Consider the following 26399-nt stretch of genomic DNA (forward strand, 5'->3'; position numbering starts at 1 on the left):
TTTGTAGTACCTGGACAAGAAAATAAGGTCTGCAAACTGGTTAAGTCCTTATATGGATTAAAACATGCGCCGCTCCAATGGCACTTAAAATTTGATAATGTAATGTTATCAAATGGATTTAAAATCAACGAGTGTGAAAAGTGTCTATATTAAGAATACTAATAACGGATATGTTATAGTATGTCTCTACGTTGGTGACATGTTAATTATGGGCAGTAGTACCCGAATGATTAACGAAACTAAAGCCATGTTGAAAATAAATTTTGACATGAAGGACATGGGTCTAGCTGTAATTCTTGGAATGAAGATTCTAAAAACATCCGAGAGAATCACCTTAACACAATCTCACTATGTGGAGAAAATGCTAAAAAGATTCAATGCTTATGACAGCACGCCGGCTAAGACGCCTATAGAGCTAAATGTTCATCTTAGCAAGAAAAAAGGCGAACCTGTCGCACAAGAAGATTATGCGAAGGTTATCGGGTGCATTATGTACTTGACTAATTGTACGAGACCCGATATTGCTTGCGCCGTGAATAAGCTAGCACGCTACACGAGTAATCCAAGCAAAGAGCATTGGAAAGCTCTTGTAAGGGTTTTGAGATACTTAAAACATACTCAAAATCATGGGCTGCATTTTGCAAGATACCCCCCGGTACTTGAAGGGTACTGTGATGCACACTGGATATCCGATAATAAAGACTCACTTTCCACTAGTGGATATGTCTTTACCATCGGGGGCGCTGCTGTCTCGTGGAAATCCACGAAACAGACTTGTATAGCCCGATCAACCATGGAATCCGAATTCATAGCTTTAGACAAAGCTGATGAGGAAGCCGAGTTGCTTAAGAATTTCCTCGAGAACATTCCATGTTGGTCTAAACCTGTACCTCCGGTGATGATTCACTGCAACAACCAAGCCGCTATTGGAAGGGCGAATAATGGCTTGTACAACGGGAAGTCTCGACACATTCGTCGACGACATAACACCGTGAGACTTTTGATCACAACAGGGGTGATTACAATTGACTATGTCAAGTCAATAGATAATCTAGCGGATCCGCTAACCAAAGGGTTAAACCGTGATCAAATGAATAAGTTGCTGAAGGGAATGAGTTTGAAATCCACAAATTAAAGAATTGTCATAGTGGTAACCCAACTATGATGACTGGAGATCCCAAGAACTTGGTTCAATGGGAAAACTAAGCTATGAGAGTTCATGAGAAACACTCAACTATATCTATTCCCTAAAGAGCAATAGAGTGTTGGAGAAGTTGCCTAGTGTAAAGGATAAGTCTATGACTTTTAATGGTTCTTAAGGATCTCAAAGAGATGGAGTTCTCAAAGAGACCAAGTATGGCAAGGTACTTGACTAAGAATCACCTATGTAAACGCTTCATAAAACGCACTTATGAATCCAAAGTGGTGTCCAAGACCGCAATGGACACAAAACGTAAGAACGGATGAGGTTGAGGTGTTTAAGCGTTAACACCATTGTCTCGGTGCATGCCGTGGGGGATTAGTTCAAAGAATCGCGCTACTGAGCTGCATGTGTATCCGATGGTGTCGACTATGGAGGGTTCAAAGCCAACAACTACCTATCTTTATGCTTATATACCTCTCGAGGGTAGCTTGTGTCTGCATGCATATGCATTTGGCTATTTCCACTCATGTGGGGGATTATAAAATCATGGATTAAATATGCCCGGTCAATGGATTTTGACCAAATAATAAATATGACGAGACATTTAATTTTGTGAAATTAAATAATATAGCGTCGATCTACATTTTACGTAGATAAATGTAGTATATTCACTTTCTCTAATCCGATTTCCGGTGAGTGAGAAATAGTAGATTAAAGTTGGGCATAATTAGCTTTTAATTAAAGCTTGAAGTTTGAGCTTAGGGAATAATTAACTAGTGTTAATTATCCCACATTGGAGAAGTGACACATCTTTTAATGTGTTCAAATTAAGTGACTTTATGTTACTTAATAATTATAGTGGATCAAGATGGGTGAAAGAGCCCACACGCGCGCCGCCGCCCGCCCGCCCGAGCCCGAGCCAGTGCTCGTGGGCCGCTGGCCCGATCTCGATCTTGATCTTGGCAATTGGTCTTTGGGCTTGGGTCTGGACCATTACTAATCTTTTTAGACCACCGCCGAGTCAGCAATCCAAGTGGCTTGACACATCGTCTAGCGTGGCACAGTCACGGCTGCCACATGAGAAATCCACACGCTCCACACGCGAAAGTCACACTCCTGCCACACGCGAAAGTCACACTCCTGCCACACGACTGTAACCGCCGACGGTTACGAATTTGCCATGATGAACCTTCATGGCTTGGTTGACCCTGCATGGTGGCTTAGCCTATAAATAGGCTAGTCATTCCACTTCATTAGACACAACATTCACAAGCATAATAGCGTAAGCTCTCTCCCCCTCTCTGCATTGTTTTTCTGTCGAAAGCTATGTCTTCTTCCTCTTCCAGTTCGCAGGAGCTCGTTCCAACTGCGGTGTTACAACGAACGGGATGTAGTCGTTTTATCTTTGGGGACGACACGCCAAAACCGAGAACACTACCGGGGCGTATCTCGTCTTGCGGAAAGAGGCCTTCCTCGACTCGGCTAAGTTTATTTGTTTTCGTTTCCCAGTTAGTATTTTTTTTATAGCTATATCTCCAACATCTTTATATACACGATTATCGACTAAAATCCAAAATTGGTCATTTGCTCAAAATATATTTTGGTATGACACATTAAATGTGTACTTATCTTTTCGTCATAAACAATATGTTATGGTTTATATGTGACGGTTCCGTAAAAAATTAACGGTCAACTACTTATAAATTGGTTCGTACATATTTGATTCTACACATTTTCAATATATTTTGGTCCATATTTAACTTATGAATAAGGTCAAAAAGCGAATGATCTTTACTTTTGACAGATGCGTTAAATATGAACCAAAACATATTGTCTAGGACTAGAAGCTAACACACTTAAAATAAAAAAGAAAAGTTTATTTAGACAAATATACTAGAATAATTTTTTACTTTAGTAATAATTATTTAAAAGTATATGGAAGAGATATGTGCTACCAATATAATTTAGTTGTTGGCTTTAATCTTTTTGTCAATATATATGCTACCAATATAATTTAGTTGTAATTTAGTTGTTGGCTTTAATCTTTATGTTAATATATGTGCTACCAATATAATTTAGTTGTAAGTGATAAGGTTAACTTTTTAGTGCATACAGTATAATTTTGTTTGCTAGTTAAAACTAGAAATCTTAGAATTTATCAATTTTTATGTTATATGAAATGATATCACACAAGCTTTTTGTATCTTTCTATTTTAATTGTCGATAGTTGACTTCGAAAACTCTTGATCGAAAAATTAATAATTCCTCAACTCCATTAAATTTTGAGCATTTCTGTTTCGGTGTATGATTTTATTTAGTGTTGTTTTATAAGTTACGTGGAAAGACAATAGAGTAGAGATGATGTTTCTATTATACGATATATATCGAATCAACTGAGACAATACAAATAGAAAAACTTTTCATATTTAATGAGATAAAAGTATAATTCTTTTGGAAAAGATTCCAAAGTCATAGAAGTTGATGGGACCTTAGTTGGGATTTATTCAATTCATAAAACCCCAAGAAACTTTTTCTTTATATATTTCCACTTTTAATTAAGGCAAATAGATTTGAAGAGACACGTTTATAATTGAGGCAAATAACCTTGAAGAGACGCGTTTATAATTGAGGCAAATAGATTTAAATATGAGATATAGTTCTTTTTCAATTTTTCATTAATTTGGATTATGAAAAATTATGTGTGATTTTGAAGCCAAAATACTAAATAATAGTGTTATTTGATCATTATTATGGATGGCCAAAAATATTCTTCTTTCATAAAAATGTATAAATTTAAATCTTATATATTACTTACAAGGTCTAATTAATGTACCTGTAATCATCGAGACGCTTGCAGCGCTTTGTTATTTGATTATTATTATGGATGGCCATTAGTATTCTCCTTACCTAAAATTGTACAAATTTAAATTTTATATAGTACTTACAAAGTCTAATCATTGCACCCGCAATCTTCAGGATGTTTGCGGCACTTTTCGATACAGATGGCCATAAGTAAAAATTTAAATTTTATATAGTACTTACAAGGTCTGGTCAATGTACCCGCAATCTTCGAGATGAGTGCGGCACTTTTCAATACGGATTGCAAGTATTCTCTTTTCATAAAAATATACTAATTTAAATTTTATATAGTACTTACAAGGTGTACCCGCAATCTTCGGGATGCTTGCGGCGCTTTTCGATACGACAATTTACTCTAAATAAAATTAATCTCCCAATCATTAGAAGAACCTAGCTATACATGTATATCTATCGGTAATATACCGATCTTAGATCTGTATTTTGTGTATATGTTTGCTCTCTATAATCTCTACTATTACCACATACAAAACGAGTCTCTTCAAAATTAATTTTCCTTAGTTGAAAAAGAACAAAGTGAAATAAAAAGTTGTTCACATTTTGTGAATTGAATCCTCCCAAGTATTTAGGTCCATCAACTTTTATGATTTTACAATTATTTTTGTTTTAACTTAAAGCCAACTAAATTATAATGTGAATTCATGTTCTACGTGAAAACAGTTAATTCTAATCATAATTATTATATAAAACGAGAAAATATAGATGAAGATTGAATTGTATTAATTATTTGTATCTTCTTTAACTTTTAAGCAACTTGTCCACCCTCATAAATTATACTATATGGGAATTTTTAGGTAGGTCGAAAAATATTTAAAAGTAGTGGATTTGCTTAATTCTTCAAAATCCAATCAATATATCATATAAATAGAGTGTAAGAATAAATGTAATTATATATCAATAATCATACAATAAATGTAATTACCTGCCAATACTCAATATGTCACGCCCGCATTTTCTAAGGATAGAAAACACGGTTGATCGCGACTAGGGCAGGGTTAAAGAAGCAGGAAAGAAAGGGGAAAACAACACAACAACACAATTTGACCATAGCTCGAAATAATAGGAATAACTTGAATACAATCAGAGTATCATTTCAACAATCAACAACTCAAAATGAATATTATCACAACAATACTTGAAACTAAAAAAGAAACAACAGTTAGCGCAAGCATTCGAGAGACGAATAATACTCCTTCTGTCCCATAAAACTATGTGCACTTTCTATTTTCGTCCGTCCCATAAAAATATGTGCATTCCACTTTTGGAAAGTTATATTAATTGAATAATGTAGGTCCCACTATCCACTAATACTATTTTAACTATCATTTTCCTTCTCTCTCTTACTTTACCATGCTATTCTCCCACTCTCTCTTTACCAATTTTATCTTAATTCTCGTGTCATTTCTATTGTTCATATTTTTATGGGACGGAGGGAGTATTATGTATGAAGACATAATATATTTGGAATCTTTTATTTGCTAACTTCTTCACTTTCATGCTCAACACACACGACACTCGTCACAACTCACACTGCAAATAGGGAAAACGTGTGCATGGCTTATGCCGAAAATATTTTATAAAATTATTTATCATACCATCAACGAGTGACCTCGGGGTTTTAATCTTTTAAAAGGGCTGAGTCACTAAAACATTTCAACGTACCGGCCATCAACATAAACACCACCATCATCAACATCATCATACCATATCGGAATATACATGACAAGGAATGTGGCCACATTCCAAGTAACTAGACCGGCCAATTCGAAGAGATAACGTAATATCTACGGGGTGTCACTAGTCTGAGTAGGGACTCACTCCTTAGTCATACCCGAATTCGATTAAACATACTCCCTCCGTCCTATTAAATATGCAACATTTGGGAATCGACATGAGTTTTTATATAGTGATGTTTTGTGAGTTAATGTAGAGATAGTAAAGTAAAAGAAATGAAAAGTTAGAGATAAAGATGATTCCATTCTAGGAAACGTTTCATTTTTAATGGGACAATCTAAAAAGGAAAACGTTTCATTTTTAATAGGACAGATGGAGTACATGGCAAAAGCCACTTTAGATAGGTCTCATAGCAACACAAAAACATAGCATAACAAACATATTTCACATCATTTGAAAATAAACATATTTAGGAATAGTCCTTATTTAAAAAGAAAGCCACCTCGATAGCTTAAATCCTCTACTTTTTGATCCATTCTCAAACAGCTTGCAAAAGAAATCTCCCTTTTTAAAATAATATAACATGCAAAAAGTTAGACTTTAAGAAAATAATTTAATTTAAATAATGCGTGCATCCTAGTTGATGTTAAATCTTACCCTTCGATCTTAATTAGAAAATTCTGAGCTCTTCTAAAAAAATCAGTACTCTTCTTTCCCCGAAATTTATCCTCTCGGCCAAGACTCCCATATAATATTAAATTCCAAACCAACATTCTCTATAACATACATATTCTGCTGGCCCAAACCATGTAGCCCATCAAACAATTCAACCCCAATTAATTAAAAAGAGGCCCAACATTTAACAAGAAGTTAGCCCAAATCATTCCCCATCCACAGCAACTTCTTCTCCCCCAATTCCACACTCATCTTCATCTCCAAAACAGCGTCCCTCTCTCTAACTCTCAAAATCCTTCACCAACAACCACTCTCATATCTCTCTCTCAAACTAGCCCTAAATTGGGCCTCATTTTGAATGTGGTACTGATCAGAGTGATCTAATTTGTGCTATAGATACAAAATTGGGCTCAAAAGAAATATCAATAGATGAATTAACAAAAGGATTTCTCAACAAAACAAAAAGAATTGGGCTTCTAAAAAAAGAGATATTAATCTATTTGTAAACTTTGAGACTTGGTACACCATGCACAAAATCTGAAACTCCTTTCTATCGTTAATAAAATTCATTCGCTTCTTCATTCCGTTTGCATCGTTCAAAATGATCATATAATCGAGTCCTACAAATGTAAAAAGAACTCTGAGCTATTGAATAAAAATTTCGGCAATCGACGTTCTTGCGAGAACGGCTAAGAAACTAGTAAAAAATCGGGGTGTTACACAATACGATAAATATAATTACCTGTCAATTAATATAATTAGCTGTCAGTACTCATACATTTGATTTTAATTTATCACATGTAAAATAAAAGAATGTAACAGAGGGATCAATGAAATTCGATCAAAGGATCAGAGCAATATGCTTTAAACCCTACTTTATCTAAAGGTTTTTCTAGGTCCACTTAAAATAATACTTCATCCTTTACACCACATTTAACTTATTTTCTATTTTTGAAAATTTTCTTATTAGCTAAGCCGTTTCTATCTATAATAATAACTTATTTATTTTCCCTTTCCTACTTCATTTTCTCTATTAGAGCACCCACAACCGTGCTCTTGCCAACGAGCACGGTTGTGGGCCCGGCGCCGCGCCGCGCCACTATTCCTGCCTGCTCTTAGGCAAGAGCACAACACCCACAACTATGCTCTTCCGCAAGGACGAGCACAATTCATTTTAAATAAAAACATTCCCATAACATTAAAATTCATTAAAAAAACCGAAATAATATTACAAATTACAAATAAAATAAAAAAAACATAATTAAAATCCTAAAAAATAAAAATTACATAATTAAAATACTAAAAATTAAAAATTACATAATTAAATTCGTAAAATAAAAAAAAAACACTGCACGTTGCCAAATTTCGCCCACATGTGTTTGATTAGGTCTTCTTGTAGCTCAACGTGAGTTCGGGTATCGCGCATTGTGTGCCTTGTTTGGATCCTCTCACTCACCGTCGTATGCACACCTCGGCGTGGGGGAGAGCTCGCGCTTGAGCTTCCGGCTTCATCCTCGTCGTAGAAGCTAGCCGCTCTCGGTCCTTCGTCGGCTATAATCATGTTGTGTAAGATAATACACGTGTACATGATGTCGGCGATATTGTTCAAGTACCACAGCCGAGCCGCGACCTTCACAATGTTGAATCGGGCTTGAAGGACCCCAAAGGCTCTTTCGACGTCTTTTCGCGCGGACTCTTGACGCTGCGCAAAAAGAACCCGTCTCGGGTCTTGCGGGTTGCTGAGCGTCTTCACGAAAGTTGACCACCTTGGGTAGATACCATCGGCGAGATAGTAATCCACGTGGTATGTATTTTCGTTGACGGTGAAGTCGATCGCCGGTTGATAAGGCTAATTTCATGCATTGGTTAAAGGGTAAAATTCATTTGTTTGCGGGGTCTAACGCATATTTTAAGTCAGGTGTGTAGAAGGTTTTCGTCAGATCCAGGAAAAAAGAGGACAATTACATGGTCCAAGGAACTGGCGAATAAGTGAGCAATTTGGAGGAAAAACGACTAGACGGAGGAAATAACGAAGCTGAAGGGTAGAATTGAGATTTCTACAAAGGCTTCTAGAAGATCAACTCCGCACCTATATAAGGAGGAGAGCATGCAAAAAGAAGGGAGATCGGAGAATGGAGGACTTGTGACCAGATTGTGGCTCGTAGCTTACTCACTTTTACACACTTGGGGGAAATGTTCGGGAGATCGTAGGGTAGTTTTCGGGTTATTTTGTGCTACTTCATAGTTGGGCAACACCGTTCTCACAGAGGGCGAAGAAACAATTTAATCGCTTTCATTTTAATTTCCGTCGTGAATTTCACCGAGCTTCGCTGTTCGAAGCTCGGCTTTGTTTTCCGTTGAATTTCTGGTGGTTATTGAAGTTTCTGTTTCCGTATTTGAGTTACTGTTAATATCGAGCATGGATGCAATTGGTTTTAAGTTTGTCGAGGTACCTTGATTTTTGCGCTGTTCTACTGAGTTTGCGCAGAATTGTTGAAGGCTTGTGTTGATCGGGATAGATCTGTTGAATCAGAAGTTATGGAGTTGAATTTGTTGATTGATTGGTTCGGAATGCTTGGATCCGGAGTGGATTAAGCATCTGACGGTTGGATCTGAAATAGGGTGATCGGAGTTGATGCCGGATTTTTGTGTTTTCATTTCATTCCGTCTAGCGTATGTAGATCTGTTTTATTTCCGGCTAATTGCAAGTTTCCGACGTCCACACTTTTACATTCTGTTTGAATTTGGGTTTGTGCTCTGTTTTCTTCATGTTCACATTTGATACAGGTAATGAGATGTGCGACAGTGTTCGTTAATGTTTTAGTTGTTATTTGCAGCTTTAATACCGTACTTTCTGTTTGCGGAAAATAGTCTCCACCCTTTTCCTGCTTTCTGTCTAGTCAAATTAGGAAGTTGATTGCTCAGTCTAAGAAGTTAGTTTAATGTCTCACAGTTATGAGAAAGTTTAATGTCGGCATGATGTTTTCAGTTTCCTAGGTCCGGTGTTTACTTCGTTCCTAGGTCTAGTAGTAGTAACACCTCAACCTAAATTTGCGTGGCAGCAGCCGCTTTCTAATCAGAATCTTCTAAATGCTTTCTTACGCATCCATCTTCGTGGGATCGACCCCTTGCTTCTCTATACTAGTCTATAGTATAACGGGTTGAGGGATCTTTGAAACGCGAGAGTTGTGTGTCCAACGACCGAGTCTCCTATATTCCCTTGAGTTCCTAGACCGAGTGATCTAGTGGATTTATTGGACTTAGGAGCTCGACCTAGAACAGTAGAACGCAACACACTCTTAAGCTACCTTCAAAATGGCGCCGTTACCGGGGATGGAAGGCGTAATTTGTGATTGTGTTTAGAGATTTTGACGTACATAGTTTTGATTTGTTCTTTTCTTTCTTTTCAGCATTCAGTTTATGAGCAGCAGCTCACGGTTTGGATACTGGGGTAACTCGTCTGACTGGAGGAACGATCAGTTTATTTGGCAAGTCAAGGACACATCATCTACGGTCACCACCAGATCGAGGTTATCTACGGGAGATCCATTTCCTTTTGGTTCAGGAAGCGACGAAAGTTGGAGTTCGTCAGGAAGGGAAGATCCTAAGTCGTCTTCAGAAACAAGTACAGAGGAGGCAGAAATCGGGGACATGGCACACGTAGTCGATCCAGATCCGGAGATTGGTTCGCTCACTGCCCATCTAGACGGTGAGCCAGCCCAGGCTATAGTGATGAACCCGCGTCAGAGAGCCATAGATATCAAAATAAATGTGTTAGGCATTTTACCAACATTCTCTGGACGGAGGAACGAGTGTCCATATGAGTTCTTAAATGAGTTCAACAAGTTGTGCAGTATTCAGAAAAGGCCCAACGACACAACAGAGGAGGATTACCGCCTACGTGCGATTCTATTCGCCTTGAAAGGAGAGGCCAATACCTGGTTACTAAGGTTACCTTCGGATTCCATTCGTACATGGAGAGATTTCAAGTTCGAATTCCTGGATTACTTTTTCCCGTCGAACAAGACGAATGCCCTCAAGAGTCTTGACAAGTCTCTGAGTCAGTATTGGTCGCGGTTTAAGGGATTGTTGGATGCCTGCCTGAATCACAGAATGATCGAGGCAGGGATTTATTATCTGTTCTATGAAGGGGCAAACCCCGAGTCGAAGGATTTGATGAATTCCTCGAGCGGGGGAAATTTCACAAAGAAAAAGGGGAGTGAAGCCAGAGAGATCTTGGGAAAGTTGATTGAAGCTAAAAAGTCATACGACAGCCCGAGGAATGCTATGAGGAGGGGGTCAACAAATGCGCTGAGAGAGCAAGATGACGAAAGAGTTGAGGCGAGAATAGATAGTCTTGAGAAGGCACTCCTGAATGCAATCGAGAAGACTAATTCAACAGTCTCACAAGAGAAAGAAAAACCTCCAGGTCCAGGAGAAATTTCATCCCAGCAATACTATGGCCTCAAGAGGGAGATTACCAGGCCCAAGTTAATGCGATGGGAAGTTGGAATCAAGATGGAAGTTGGAATCTGGGGAGACAGAGGGATGCACCCTGGAGGAACCATCCCAATTTTAGATGGTCTGACAACGATCCGAACCAGCCACCCCCACAACAGAACATTCAGTTGACACATCAACCAGAAAGACAGACTAATTGGTCTGGGAGAAATCAGGAGGGGCAGAGCAACTGGAACAACCGGAACCAGGGAGACCACTCTAATTGGGGAAATAGGAATCAGACTCAGGGAAACTCTTATGTGCTGCCACACCAGAGGAACCACACTGGAAACTATCAGAATTCCCAACCACCTTACCAAGGGAACCAAGGGCCAGGAAATCAGTACAACAACAATTCAGGGGGTCAGGGAAACTTTCGCCATAGTTAGGGAAGTGGACCACATCTGGGTTCAGGACCAAGTTCAGGCCAGTCGAGTTCTAAAACACCAAGGAATCTTGTAATACCCGTTTTTTTCCTACCTCTTTACGTTAAGTTTTTGTTTGGGGAACGAGCGTGTGATAGAGTTTGATTAAAATACCATCCTTGTTTTTATTTGGTTGATTTTGAAAATATCAAATGGTTGAATCGTTGTTGGTTAATCGTGTGGTAAAGGAGGCGACGAGATTGCTATGAGATTCGTCGATGGGAAAATTTTGGACGTTCGTACGAGTACTTGGAATAACACCAAGTACTAAAATAAAATACCACAATTTAATTAATACTCTAAATCAAATATTTGGGCCTGTCATTTTATCTCTATCGTTCTAGCCTTTTATTTCTTTTTAGTTAACCAAATTTGAAGAAGCCCAAAATATTTATTAATTATTGTACTCCTCCTGCAGTCAAATTTTAGTCAAATAAATTTCTCTCAATCCCATTACTATACGGTTTTCTCCATATCTCATTCTCTCTTAAAAAATCTCCAACCAAATACTCTCTATTAACTCCATTTATACATCTCCTCCCACAATCTCAACAAACCGCCGTTCCTGCAGCATTTCTTCCCTTCATTGAAGGTAATTTCTTCTTCTCCCATTAAGTTCAAAAATCTGCACATTGTTCGATTTAATAATCAAAATTTTCGAAATCATAGTGTGGAGGAGAAACCCAAAGAGTTGTGATCTTTTTCAATACCTTCTCTTCTGCAAGTTCTGCTTCTCCCGTGAAGGTATATCCATTATTTTTTTTCTGAATCCTCTGCATCCCATTCCATGATTTAGTTCACATAGTCACACACAGAGATAAACCATTTTGGAATTCTTGGAACTGTTGAATGATGCTCCCTCCTAAAGCTTCGATCTTTAATGCTTAGAATGTGCCTTTTGTGTTTCCCTTCAATTCCAATTCCAATTCCTAAATTTCTCTGCCTACCCTTTCTGCTATTTCTGTTTTGTGTGAGAAAGAATTTGTTTGGGAAAAAGAAGAGAGACGTGAGTTTAGAAGAGAGAGTCGGGTATCTCCTATTTGTGATATTGGACGAAAATATTGAGAACTGGAGAGAAAGCTATAGCCGAGATATGTGTTTCAGAGAGATATGTGTTTCAGAGCGTGATACGAAAGAGAGGAAGAATAATGTGGAATATGAGTAATAATTTATTTGTTTATGTGTTTAACTTATATTGCTGGAACAAAAAAAATGAGGTTAGGGAGTTACGTGTGAGGTTGGGAGTTTCTGAATAAATTGTTATTTAATTGGTGTGTTTCTTATGCTACAGTAGAGTTTATGTTAATTTGTTAATCCTGTCTTTATGTGGTTGTTTTCTTTTGAATGAGTGCAGACTTTATCTGCAGAAATTAGATAATGATTGAGATGTTATGCTTGCAATATTGTTCTTCTAATCAAGTGGATTTGTTTTACTGTTATTGCTTCCATCTTACAGCTAAAAATAAGGGGATTTTAAGGTGTGTTGATGGACTGATTTATTGGTACAATGTTGGGTTAAATCAAGTATTATGGTGATTATTATAGTCTAGTTAAAAATTTTCATATACTTTGCTTTGTTACAGGACAGATTATTTATTGTTAGCAGATGACTTAAGTGATGTTATGAGCCATAAAATACGAGGACTTTATTTGTGTGGACTAAGAAATGATGGGAAAATAAATTGAGCACACACTTAGGATGCATGCATTTTTAAAAATTTATTTATTTTGCAAAGTCTGATTTTCGCATATCATGATATTTCGAAAAGGGTGAACTTGTGCACGTTGTTTGCGGTGGGAACAGAAAGTGATTGAGGAGTAAGCTTTTGAGATGAACGTTCTTTTTAAATAAGGACTATGCCCTAAATACTTTTTATGTGAAAGGAGGTGAAAAGGTTTATCTTGCCATGTTTTGTTTTTGAATGAACCTATCTGAAGTGGCTATGCCATGTATGTTTAATCGAATTCGGGTCCCAGTAGGGCCGCAAACCATGCTCGGACTAGTGTACACCCCGTAGATCGTGTGCTATCTCTTTGGAGTTGGCCGGTCTAGTGACTTGGTTCGTGGCCACGTTCCTTGTCATGTATGTTCAGATATGGTGATGCTGAATGTGGATGGAAAATGGTTGGTCAACCGAACTTGTGAAATATATGTTTTGTGTACTTGGGTTCTTTTAATTAAAACCCCCAAGGTCACTTGATTATGGCTTGACAAACTATGTTTTGGCATGTGTCCACTGAGTGCATCAAGTATTCAGCCCTGTATATTGTTTTTCTTAATGTGCAGATTGAGCAGCGATGGATGTGGAGGATGTTGAGCAGAGTTCCTGGATTGTTTTGTCATGATTGTTGGATTTGTCTTGTCTTCATACTCGGCATTTTCCGTGTCTTGAACGCTTCCGCTAAGAGTCCTTTTCTTAAGAATTGTTTATTCGTGGAGAGTCTAACTCATTTGAAAAATTGTTTATTTTCCATTCTTTATTTACTTAGAGTTGGTATTATTGTTAGGATAATATTATGACGTTTCAAGGTTAATTCAGTTATCAAATTTTTGGTCAAATGTGTATGTTTTCCCCCTTTCTTCCCCGCTTCTTTAATCCTCCCCTAGTCGCGATCAACCGTGTTTTCTATCCTTAGAAAATGAGGGCGTGACAGAGTGGTATCAGAGCAATTTTCTCTCCGCTCTGGACCCAAGAGTCTTATTTCTTTCTTGATCTAGATTAGTATCCCTAGATCAAAATAAATAAATAAAATAAAATAATTTAATTTAAAAGTGTCAAAGGCTCAACATCCGACCATCGCGCTCAACCTGAAAAGTGGTAACCAAAATTTTTGTAAGAGATTTTGAGGTAAATATTTTGAGAATGGAAATGATTAGTTATTCATGGTGGAATTTGATGTGGCGGAAAAAAAAATTTATGTTGTGGAAACTTGTGAATATTTTTGGAAATATGTGAACTGTAAGTGAAAGCATGCTAGTTCTTTTCCTATTGAGATTTTGAGGAACTTGATGTTGTTATGTGTTGTGACGTCTAGTGATAAGTGTTTGTGTATGCTCGATTATGTGGCCTTTACGTGATGATTTGAGTCATGACTCGTAGGTACTGATGTATGATATTATGAATTCCTTGTGTGATTGCGGACTATTTTGGATGAACGTTAGACCTTACATCATCGATTCTAGTTGTATGTAGTAACTCAATTATTGCTTCTCCGAGCATATTAAATGAACGTGGAACAGCGAACCACAATGAATCTCTAATACCGAAAGAATAAAAGAAAAATAATAAGTATAAACGTTAGGAAAGTGTGAATGAAAGTTTGAGTGATGATAGTTAGTGTTACATGCGCATACGTAGCTTGATTTTGTATACGTATTCTATAATCGTTATATGTGAAAGGTTGCATGAGAAGTCTTGATACGTGAATGTAGTGATTATTAATTGGAGCGACCATATTGATCTATGCGTTTTGAATCAGAATGCCACTGAGACGTGGACGTAGACCTAGGCGTGGACGTGGAGATGGGGACCCGGTGGACTCTCAGAATGTAGAGGGAGAGCAACCACCACCACCACCGCCGCCTCCACCACCACCACCACCCCCGCCTTAACCAAAACAATACATTGATACCTTTTTTAGGCAAAAACCCCCACAGTTTGATGGACTGGGAGAGCCGTCTAAGGCAGAGACCTGGGTACGCACCCTCGAGCGCATATTTGATTTTATGGAGTGCACCGACAAGGAACGCCTCGCTTGTGTGACTTTTCAATTAACGGGGCCCGTAGATTTTTGGTGGGATACCAAGCTAAGGACCATGAACCCTGAACGCCTTGAAGCGCTTACTTGGGAGATATTCAAGGAAGAGGTGTACAATAAGTACGTTCCCATGAGATATAAACGAGCAAAGGTAGTTGAATTCCATACTTTGAAGCAAGGGAATATGACGGTGACAGCGTACGACCGCGCATTGTGTGAAATGACTCGATATGCTCCCGAGTTGGTGGATACAGATGAGAAAATGGTAGAAAAGTTTCGTGCTGGTCTCAAGCACGAAATAAGAGTAGCAGTGGCAAGTCGTAGAGGACTTTCATATTCTGAGATTTTGGCTTGTGCATTAGATGTGGAAGAAGCGTTGCCTAAGGAGATGACAGTAGCAAATACTACACCAGTGCCACTTCAACAACATAATTTCAGAGATAAGAGGAAGTGGGATAGAGATCGGACTCCATATGATAACAAGAGGCAGCAACCCATCAGAAAGCCACCGCAGTACAGAGGTAGGCAGAGTGCTCCCTATCAGAGGGGTGACTTCCGGCCTAGAGCCCACCAGTGTGCTAAGTGCTTTAAGAACCATTTTGGGGAGTGCGGAGAAAAGAGCAATAAATGTTACACTGGTGGTGGAAATGGCCACTTCTCAAGAGAATGCCCGAGTAAGATTATGGGGATGGGAGCAGGACAGAACAATCAAGGGTTCCGTCCACAAGTGCGGGCACTACAAGCCGAACCGAGGGGATACTTACCCGCACCACAGCAGCAGCAGCAGCAACGTCGTCAAGGACTTCCCCACTCAGGCAAGGGCATATGCTCTAAAAGGGAAACAGCCGACGAACAAGCAAGGGAATCAAGAGCAAGAAAACTTGGCAGGTATGGGCACGCTCCTCGACATGCCTATTGTTGTTTTGTTTGATACGGGTGCATCACATTCTTTTATATCAGCATCATGTGTGAATACTTTAGAACTGCCTATCAATAGAACTGAACAGAGAATGAGTGTGACTTCACTCGTAGGAGGAACTATAAATATTTCACAAATTTGCTCGAATGTAGAATTTACTATGGAAGAACTTAAGCTAGTTGCACATGAATTACAAGTTATGTCGATGGGGAGTGTAGATATAATTTTGGGAATGGATTGGTTGGCCGAGAATCATGTTACCATTAGCTGTAAAGAGAGAGAGATCTCTTTTCAAACCCCGGGAAAGGAGCCGACTATATTTTGTGGGATTTCTATGAATCGACGCAAGTCCATAATTTTTGCACTTCAAGCGACTACTATGATGAGGAAGGGATGCCTAGCGTATCTCGTCTATCTTAATGGAGAGGAGAAGAAAGAAAGAAGCATAGAGGATGTGGCAGTAGTGAAAAAATTCCCAGACGTTTTTCCCAACGCCTTGCCAGGACCATCACCCGATACACAATTGGAGTTTATAATTGATTTGGAGCCAGGATCAGCACCGATATCTAAGGCATCATACCGAATGGCGCCTAAAGAATTGGAAGAACTTAAGATACAACTACAAGAGTTGCTAGACTTGGGTTTCATTAGACCCAGTGTGTCGCCGTGGGGAGCACCAGTGTTGTTCGTGAAGAAGAAGGATGGAACATTGAGGATGTGCATAGATTATCGAGAGTTGAACAAGTTGACACTCAAGAACAAGTATCCACTGCCGAGGATAGATGATTTATTTGATCAACTCCGTGGAGCTGGAGTATTCTCAAAAATGGATTTGAGATCGGGATACCATCAACTGAGAGTCCGACGAGAAGATGTGCCCAAGATGGCTTTCCGAACTAGATACGGCCATTATGAGTTTATATTGATGCCTTTCGGATTGACAAATGCCCCGTCTGTATTTATGGACCTTATGAATCGTGTGTTCCATCCATACTTAGACAAGTTCGTCTTAGTCTTCATAGACGATGTCCTTATCTACTCAAAGAACAAGGAGGAACATGAAAAACATTTGAGGACTACCTTGGAGACGTTAAGGGCTGAGAAACTCTACGCCAAGTTCAGTAAGTGTGAGTTTTGGCTCAAAGAAGTGAATTTCCTTGGGCACATAGTGAGCGCAGATGGAATTCGAGTAGACCCCGCAAAGGTGGAAGCGGTACAGAAATGAAAATCACCAACCACACCTAATGAAATTAGGAGTTTTCTAGGACTGGCGGGATATTATCGGAGATTCATCGAGGGATTTTCTAAGATAGCGAGGCCAATGACTCAACAACTAAAGAAAGGGGTCAAAGTAAATAATTGGACGCCGGAGTGTGAGGCCAGTTTTCAGTTATTGAAAGAGAAGTTGACCACCGCACCAATTCTCGCTGTGCCAGAGCCAGACACTAACTACGTGGTGTATACTGATGCATCAAAAGTTGGACTTGGATGTGTACTTATGCAGAATGGGAAAGCGATTGCGTATGCATCAAGGCAGTTGCGGCCGCATGAGTTGAACTATCTGACGCATGACTTGGAGTTAGCAGCAGTTGTACACGCTTTGAAGATTTGGAGACACCATCTTTATGGAGTTCGATGTGAGATATATACGGACCATAAAAGCCTCAAGTACTTCTTTGAACAAAAGGATTTGAACATGCGCCAGCGTAGATGGCTTGAGTTGGTGAAGGATTATGATTGCAGTATAAACTATCACCCAGGAAAGGCGAATGTAGTGGCTGATGCCCTAAGTAGAAAGTCTCAACCTCAGTTGGCCACTTTTCTCACGAACGAAGAGAACTTGATACACGAGTTATGTAAAATGCGATTGGAGGTAGTGAGAGCACTCGAGACAATGGAAGGAATGATCGCCACCTTGGTAATGGAACCCGACCTAAGGGTTAGAATTGTGGAAGCTCAAAGACGCGATACTTTACTTGAGAAAATCCGTTCGGAAGTGAGGACAGGGGAGCAATAATATTTTCACGAGGAGGCGGATAATGCCCTCACATTCAAGGGCAGGTTGTGCGTGCCTAGAGACGAAGGGCTTAGGAACGAAATCGTGAGAGAAGCACACGAAACACCGTATACTGCGCACCCGGGGAGTACCAAGATGTATCGAGATATGAAGAGACAGTTTTGGTGGAATGGCATGAAAAAGCATGTAGCGGCATTCGTGGAGAGGTGTCTAGCATGTCAGCAAGTGAAAGCTCTACATCAACAACCTTATGGGAGACTACAACCACTTGAGATACCGGAGTGGAAGTGGGAGCACATTGCAATGGACTTTGTGACAGGATTACCGAGATCCCAATGAGGAAACACTGTTATTTGGGTGATTATTGATCGTCTCACAAAATCTGCTCACTTTGTACCGATTCGTGATACATATGGAACCAATAAGTTGTCTAAGATGTATGTGAAAGAGATCGTACGCTTGCATGGAGTACCAGTGACTATTACATGTGATCGTGATGCGAAGTTTACCTCTAGATTTTGGATGAGCCTACAGCGAGAGTTAGGCAATAAGTTGAATTTTAGCACTGCATTCCACCCGTAGACTGATGGGCAATCAGAGAGGACGATACAGACTTTGGAGGATATGTTGAGAGTCGTAGTGCTAGATCGAGGAGTAGGTTGGGAGGAAGCGTTGCCACTAATAGAGTTTGCTTACAACAATAGTTATCAGGCGACTATTAACATGGGTCCGTATGAGGCATTGTATGGGAAGAAGTGTAGATCGCCACTTTACTGGGATGAAGTGGGTGAGAGAAGAGTTCTTGGACCAGGCTCGGTGGAAGAAATGATTAAGATTGTTCGATAAATTCGTGAGAGGATCAAGGAAGCTCAGGATCGACAAAAATCATATGCTGATGTTCGAAGAACCGATCTCCAATTTGAGGCAGGAGATAAAGTTTTTCTAAAGGCAGTTCCATCAAAAGGAATAACTCGGTTCGGTATGAAAGGCAAGTTGAGACCACGATTTATTGGGCCATATGAGATTCTTGACAGAGTGGGTACCGTAGCGTATATATTGGCGCTACCACCAAGCTTTGGGAGAGTACACAACGTTTTCCATGGTCACAATTGAGAAAGTATGTGTTCGACCCTAATCACATAATTCATCAAGAGGAGATGATGATTTTGAATTCGAATTTGAGTTACGAAGAAAAGCCCGAAGCCATTCTGGATCGGAAGGTGCAAGAGTTGAGAAATAAGTCTATTGCCTCGGTGAAGGTTCGATGGAGGAATCACGGTGTTGAGGAAGCTACGTGGGAATTGGAGGACAAGATGAGGGAGAAGTACCCGGAACTGTTTGAATGATCTAAACAAATTTCGGGACGAAATTTTTGTGAAGATGGGTAGATTGTAATACCCGTTTTTTTTCTATCTTTTTACGTTAAGTTTTTGTTTGGGGAACAAACGTGTGATAGACTTTGATTAAAATACCATCCTTGTTTTGATTTCGTTGATTTTGAAAATATCAAATGGTCGAATCGTTGTTGGTTAATCGTGTGGTGAAAGTAGTCGACGAGATTGCTATGAGATTCGTCGATGGGAAAATTTTGGACGTTCGTACGAGTACTTGGAATAACACCAAGTACTAAAAATAAAATACCACAATTTAATTAATACTCTAAATCAAATATTTGGACCTGTCATTTTATCTCTATCGTTCTAGCCTTTTATTTCTTTTTAGTTAACCAAATTTGAAGAAGCCCAAAATATTTATTAATTATTGTACTACTCCTACAGTCAAATTTTAGTCAAATAAATTTCTCTCAATCCCATTACTATACGGTTTTCTCCATATCTCATTCTCTCCTAAAAAATCTCCAACCAAATACTCTCTATTAACTCCATTTATACATCTCCTCCCACAATCTCAACAAACCGCCGTTCCTGCAGTATTTCTTCCCTTCATTGAAGGTAATTTCTTCTTCTCCCATTAAGTTCAAAAATCTGCACATTGTTCGATTTCATAATCAAAATTTTCGAAATTAGAGTGTGGAGGAGAAACCCAAAGAGTTGTGATCTTTTTCAATACCTTCTCTTCTGCAAGTTCTGCTTCTCCCGTGAAGGTATATCCATTATTTTTTTTCTGAATCCTCTGCATCCCATTCCATGATTTAGTTCACATAGTCACACACATAGATAAACCATTTTGGAATTCTTGGAACTGTTGAATGACGCTCCCTCCTAAAGCATCGATCTTTAATGCTTAGAATGTGCCTTTTGTGTTTCCCTTCAATTCCAATTACAATTCCTAAATTTCTCTGCCTACCCTTTCTGCTATTTCTGTTTTGTGTGAGAAAGAATTTGTTTGGGAAAAAGAAGAGAGGCGTGAGTTTAGAAGAGAGAGTTGGGTATCTCCTATTTGTGATATTGGACGAAAATATTGAGAACTGGAGAGAAAGCTATAGTCGAGATATGTGTTTCAGAGATATATGTGTTTCAGAGCGTGATAGGAAAGAGATGAAGAAGAATGTGGAATATGAGTAATAATGTTTATGTGTTTAACTTATAATGCTGGAACAAAAAAATGAGGTTAGGGAGTTACGTGTGAGGTTGGGAGTTTCTGAATAAATTGTTATTTAATTGGTGTGTTTCTTATGCTGCAGCAGAGTATTATGTTAATTTGTTAATCTTGTCTTTATGTGGTTGTTTTCTTTTGAATGAGTGCAGACTTTAACTGCAGAAATTAGATAATGATTGAGATATTATGCTTGTAATATTGTTATTCTAATCAAATGGATTTGTTTTACTGTTATTGTTTCCATCTTACAGCTAAAAATAGGGGGATTTTTAAGTGTGTTGATGGACTGATTTATTGGTACAGTGTTGGGATAAATCAAGTGTTATGGTGATTATTATATTCTAGTTAAAAATTTTCATATACTTTACATAGTTACAGGACAGATTATTTATTGTTGGCAGATGACTTAAGTGATGTTATGAGCCATAAAATACGAGGACTTTATTTGTGTGGACTAAGAAATGATGGGAGAATAATTGAGCACACACTTAGGATGCATGCATTTTTAAAAATTTATTTATTTTGGAAAGTCTGATTTTCGCATATCATGATATTTCGAAAAGGGTGAACTTGTGCACGTTGTTTGCGGTGGGAACAGAAAGTGATTGAGGAGTAAGCTTTTGAGGTAGGCTTTCTTTTTATATAAGGAATATGTCCTAAATACTTTTTATGTGAAAGGAGGTGGAAAGTGTTTGTCTTGCCATATTTTGTTTTGAATGAACCTATCTGAAGTGGTTATGACATGTATGTTTAATCGAATTCGGGTCCCAGTAGGGCCGCAAACCCTGTTCGGACTAGTGTACACCCCGTAGATCATGTGCTATCTCTTTGGAGTTGGCCGATCTAGTGACTTGGTTCGTGGCCACGTTCCTTGTCATGTTTGTTCAGATATGATGATGGTGAATGTGGATGGAAAATGGTTGGCCAACCGAACTTGTGAAATAAATGTTTTGTGTCCTTGGGTTCTTTTAATTAAAACCCCCAAGGTCACTTGATTATGGCTTGACAAACTATGTTTTGGCATGTGTCCACTGAGTGCATCAAGTACTCAGCCCTGCATATTATTTTTCTTAATGTGCAGATTGAGCGGCAATGGACGTGGAGGATGTTGAGCAGAGTTCATGGATTGTTTTGTCATGATTGTTGGATTTGTCGTGTCTTCATATTCGGCATTTTCCGTGTCTTGAACGCTTCCGCTAAGAGTCCTTTTCTTTAGAATTGTTTATTCGTGGAGAGTCTAACTCGTTTGAAAAATTGTTTATTTTCCATTCTTTATTTACTTAGAGTTGGTATTATTGTTAGGATAATATTATGACGTTTCAAGGTTAATTCAGTTATCAAATTTTTGGTCAAATGTGTATGTTTTTCCCCTTTCTTCCCCGCTTCTTTAATCCTCCCCTAGTCGCGATCAACCATGTTTTCTATCCTTAGAAAATGCTGGCGTGACAAATCTAGATGACATGGTACATGATTTAGTCAGTTCTCAACAGTATATGCAGAACAACTTGCAATCTAACAATGACGTAGTGCATAAGCTTCAGGACGCGCAGTTGGAGCAGAAGGCAGCAATGGATATGTTTGCAAAACAAATGTCCCAGATCGCAACATCCTTGAGCGAGATGCGATGAAACGAAGGGAAGATTCCTGCCTCAGTAAGGCTGCCAGACAGAGCTAACATCAGTCAAATCACTTTAAGATCTGGGCGAGGTTATGAAGGTCCAGCGATGAGGAAGGAGAAAGAAACGCCTTCTGTGAAGGGCAATGAAAAGAAGGATCTAATTCCTTAGTCAAAGAATTCGGAAGCAGAGGGTTTGAGGAATAGAGATGACCTTCAGGCAGGTGATCTGGGGAAACCGCTACCTAGAGAAACTGAACCATTCTTCCTAGACCCAGAGCTGGAAGCAGAGAAGGAATTAGCAGAGGGAAAAATGGACGGGTTTCCAACTGAAGGATCTGCAAGACCAGGGAGGCAAGTGAAACCGTTCCCGCACCGAGGAGAGGCTAAGAAGAAAAAGGATGAGCATGTGGATTTTATGGACATCTTTGGAAAATTGGAGATCAACCTACCATTTTTGCAAGCTTTGAAATTGCCGGTGTTCAGCAAATTCTTCAAAGAGTTCATAGCGGGCAAGACCAAACCCAGTGGGAAGATTCTGATTGGAGAAAATGTATCAGCAGTAATTCAGAAGCGAAGGATGCCATCGAAATGCAATGACCTAGGTATGTTCACCTTGCCCATTTCAATCGCTGATGTCAAAATTGAGCGTGCCATGTGTGATCTAGGGGCATCGATAAATGTTTTACCGCTGTCCATATACAAAAAGTTGGAAGGAGTAGGGATGGTGAGTACAAAGGTGGTGATTCAATTGGTGGATAGGTCGTGCATTTGTCCAGAGGGAGTTTTGGAAAATGTTATAGTCAAGGTGCATGATTTTCTATATCCAGCCGATTTCCATGTTATCAAAATGAGCGACAATGAGTCTGCTGAGTCTAGGGGCGTACTTCTAGGGAGACCTTTTCTCCGAACCGCTAAGACCATAATTGATGTTTTTGATGGAACCATATGTTTGGACTATAATGGGGAGAAGTATACGTTTAGCATAGATGAGGCAATGAAGAAACCTTGAGATGTTGAAAATTTGCATGCTATCGATGTTATTAACCCCTTGGTCCAGGAATATCTTGAGACGAAGTTAAAGCAGGAACAGATGGATAATTCAGAGTCGAGCCATTCTATCGACAGAGAAGTAGCTAGATGGTGCGAGGCAATGCACACAAGGGAATTATCAGATGAAGAGCTGGCCGAAGATATTTCAGAATTTTGCATGAATCCGGAGGCAGCGATATCAAGAGGATCAGCTCATGTGGCTAGTATGGAAAATACTCCAGGGTCAGGGAAGGGAATGAAAACTGCTAAAAAAATGATCCCTTGCCCCAGGAAACAAGCACTCCCAAGAAGGAATTGAAAACGCTTCCACTGGGACTCAAGTATGCCTATCTGGAAGAAAAGGAGGCATTTCCAGTAATCATCAACAACAACCTGACCAAGGAACAGGAAAAGAAGTTATTGGAGGTAATCGGAAAGAATAAAAAGGCGATAGGATGGACTCTCTCAGACCTAGTAGGAATCAATCTGGATCTTTGCATGCATCACATTAGACTAGAGGAGGGAGCAAAGGCCTGTAGAGACCCCCAACGCAAGCTGAATCCAAACATGAGAGAGGAGGTTCTGAAGGAGGTTTTGAAGCTGCTATCCTTAGGAATCATTTACTCTATTCTAGATAGCGAATGGGTCAGTCGGTTCACATGGTTCCCAAAAAGTCAAGGATGCACGTAGTTAAGAATGAATTGGTGCCGACTCGACTTGTCACTAGGTGGAGGATGTGCATCGATTATAGGAAACTGAATGAAGCAACCAAGAAAGATCATTTTCCTTTACCTTTCATTGATCAGATGCTAGAGAGGTTAGCTGGAAAGCAATATTTTTGCTTCCTTGACGGATACAGCGGATACTTCCAAATTTTTGTAGATCCCGAAGACCAGGAGAAGACTACATTTACGTGTCCCTTTGGAACGTATGCTTATAGAAGAATGCCGTTTGGGCTGTGCAATGCGCCAGGCACTTTTCAACGTTGTATGATGAGTATCTTCTCGGATCTACTAGAGGATTGCATCGAGATCTTTATGCATGATTTCACGGTGTATGGGAATTCTTTTTACTCCTGTTTAGCAAGTTTGGATATAGTGTTAAGAAGGTGCCAGGAAAAGCATTTGGTCCTGAATTTCGAAAAGTGCCACTTTATGGTCCCTGAAGGAATTGTCCTAGGGCATGTAGTTTCAGTGAAGGGTATACAGGTAGACCCAACAAAGGTCGGTGTGATTTCAAAACTGCCTTACCCTACGAATCAGAAAGAAGTTAAGGGATTCCTAGGGCATGCTGGGTTTTACAGAAGATTCATAAAGGATTTCGCGAAGATTGCTCAGCCGCTCACCCATCTGTTGCATAATGATGTTCATTTCGTTTTCGGCATGGAGTGTAAGGAGGCTTTTTAACTACTGAAAGATAAATTAGTATCTGCCCCTATTATCAGAGCACCTGACTGGAGTCTGCCGTTTGAAATAATGTGTGATGCAAGCGACTACGCAGTAGGGGCAGTGCTAGGTCAAAGAATCGATGGTAAAAGTTACGTGATCTTCTATGCCTCGAAGATACTGAACCAGGCCCAGAAGAATTATGACACCACGGAGAAGGAAATGCTGGCGGTCGTGTATTCCTTTGAAAAGTTCCGACCATACTTACTGGGGTCGAGGGTGATAGTTTTTACCGATCACGCAGCTATTAAGTACTTACTGGCGAAGAAAGAATCCAAGCCAAGGTTAATCCGTTGGGTGCTACTCTTGCAAGAATTTGATTGGGAAGTAAGAGACAAGAAATGAATGGAGAATATGGTAGCGGACCACCTGAGTCTGATTTTTCAGGGAGAAACAGACGAAGCTATACCTGATGCATTCCCTGAGGAGCATCTGTACTACATAGGAAAAATTCCTAGACCTATCAGCTGGGAAACGATAATGGCGATAACAGGTCCAGGAGATACTGAAAGAGAGAAATGTCAATTGAACGCTGAACCATGGTTCGCGGACCTAGCAAACTACTTGGTCACTGGAGAAGTACCTAGTTCTCAGGAAATCACCCGGGCACAGAAGATGATGCTCAAAAGCGGGGCCAAGTATTACTACTAGAACGACCCTTACTTGTGGAGAATGGGAGCTGACCAGGTGATTCGGAGATGTATCCCCGATTGGGAACAGAGGGACGTGCTGAATCATTGCCATGCGTTGGCATGTGGAGGTCATTTTGGACCAAGGAAGACTGCGAGGAAAGTCCTAGACAGTGGATTTTATTGGCCTACGCTACACAAGGACGCTTTTGAATTATGTCAGAACTGTGAAAGGTGCCAGCAAACAGGAGGAATTTCTAAGCGAGATGAAATGCCGCAGGTCCCAGTGATTGTCTTCGAGATTTTTGACGTCTGGGGGATGGACTTCATGGGTCCATTTCCATCTTCATATGGGAATACATATATCCTTGTGGCTGTAGATTATGTTGCGAAATGGTTAGAAGCAAAGGCTACCACTTCATGTGAAGCCAAGGAGGTGGCCAAGTTCCTTAGAGCCAACATCTTCAACAGATACGGAGTGCCGCGTGCGATTATTTCTGACCAAGGGACACACTTCCGTAACCGGACGATAGAAGCTTTAATGAGGAAATACGGGGTCCACCACAGACTTTCTACCCCCTATCATCCTCAGTCAAATGGACAGGCAGAGATCTCAAACAGGGAAATCAAAGCAATACTAGAAAAGACGGTAAATCCGTCAAGAAAAGACTTGAGTAAGAGGCTAGGGGGCCTATAGGACAGCCTACAAAACGCCCATCGGAATGTCACCCTACAGGTTGGTTTTTGGCAAGATGTGCCACCTGCCTGTGGGAGTGGAACACAGAGCATATTGGGCGGTTAAAGAGATTAATATGAGACCCCAGGCTTCGGAGGAAGAGCGGAAGTTGCAACTTCAGGAGTTGGAAGAGTTGAGACTGGAGTCATATGAGTCCGCAATGTGGTACAAAGAAAAGACAAGGCTCTGGCATGATAAAAATCTTTGGGTCAAGGAACTTAAAGTAGGACAGAGAGTGCACCTTTTCCAATCCAGGCTCAAGCTGATGCCTGGGAAGCTAAAGTCCAAATGGGGCCAAACACTATTGTTGGCCTTCGATCAAACAGAGCTGTGAAAATTCAGGGCAGTGCCTCAAACTCTGCTCCTTTCCTTGTGAATGGTCATCGGGTAAAG

This window comes from Salvia splendens, chromosome 11, assembly GCF_004379255.2.
Source record: "Salvia splendens isolate huo1 chromosome 11, SspV2, whole genome shotgun sequence".
Lineage (NCBI taxonomy): Eukaryota > Viridiplantae > Streptophyta > Magnoliopsida > Lamiales > Lamiaceae > Salvia > Salvia splendens.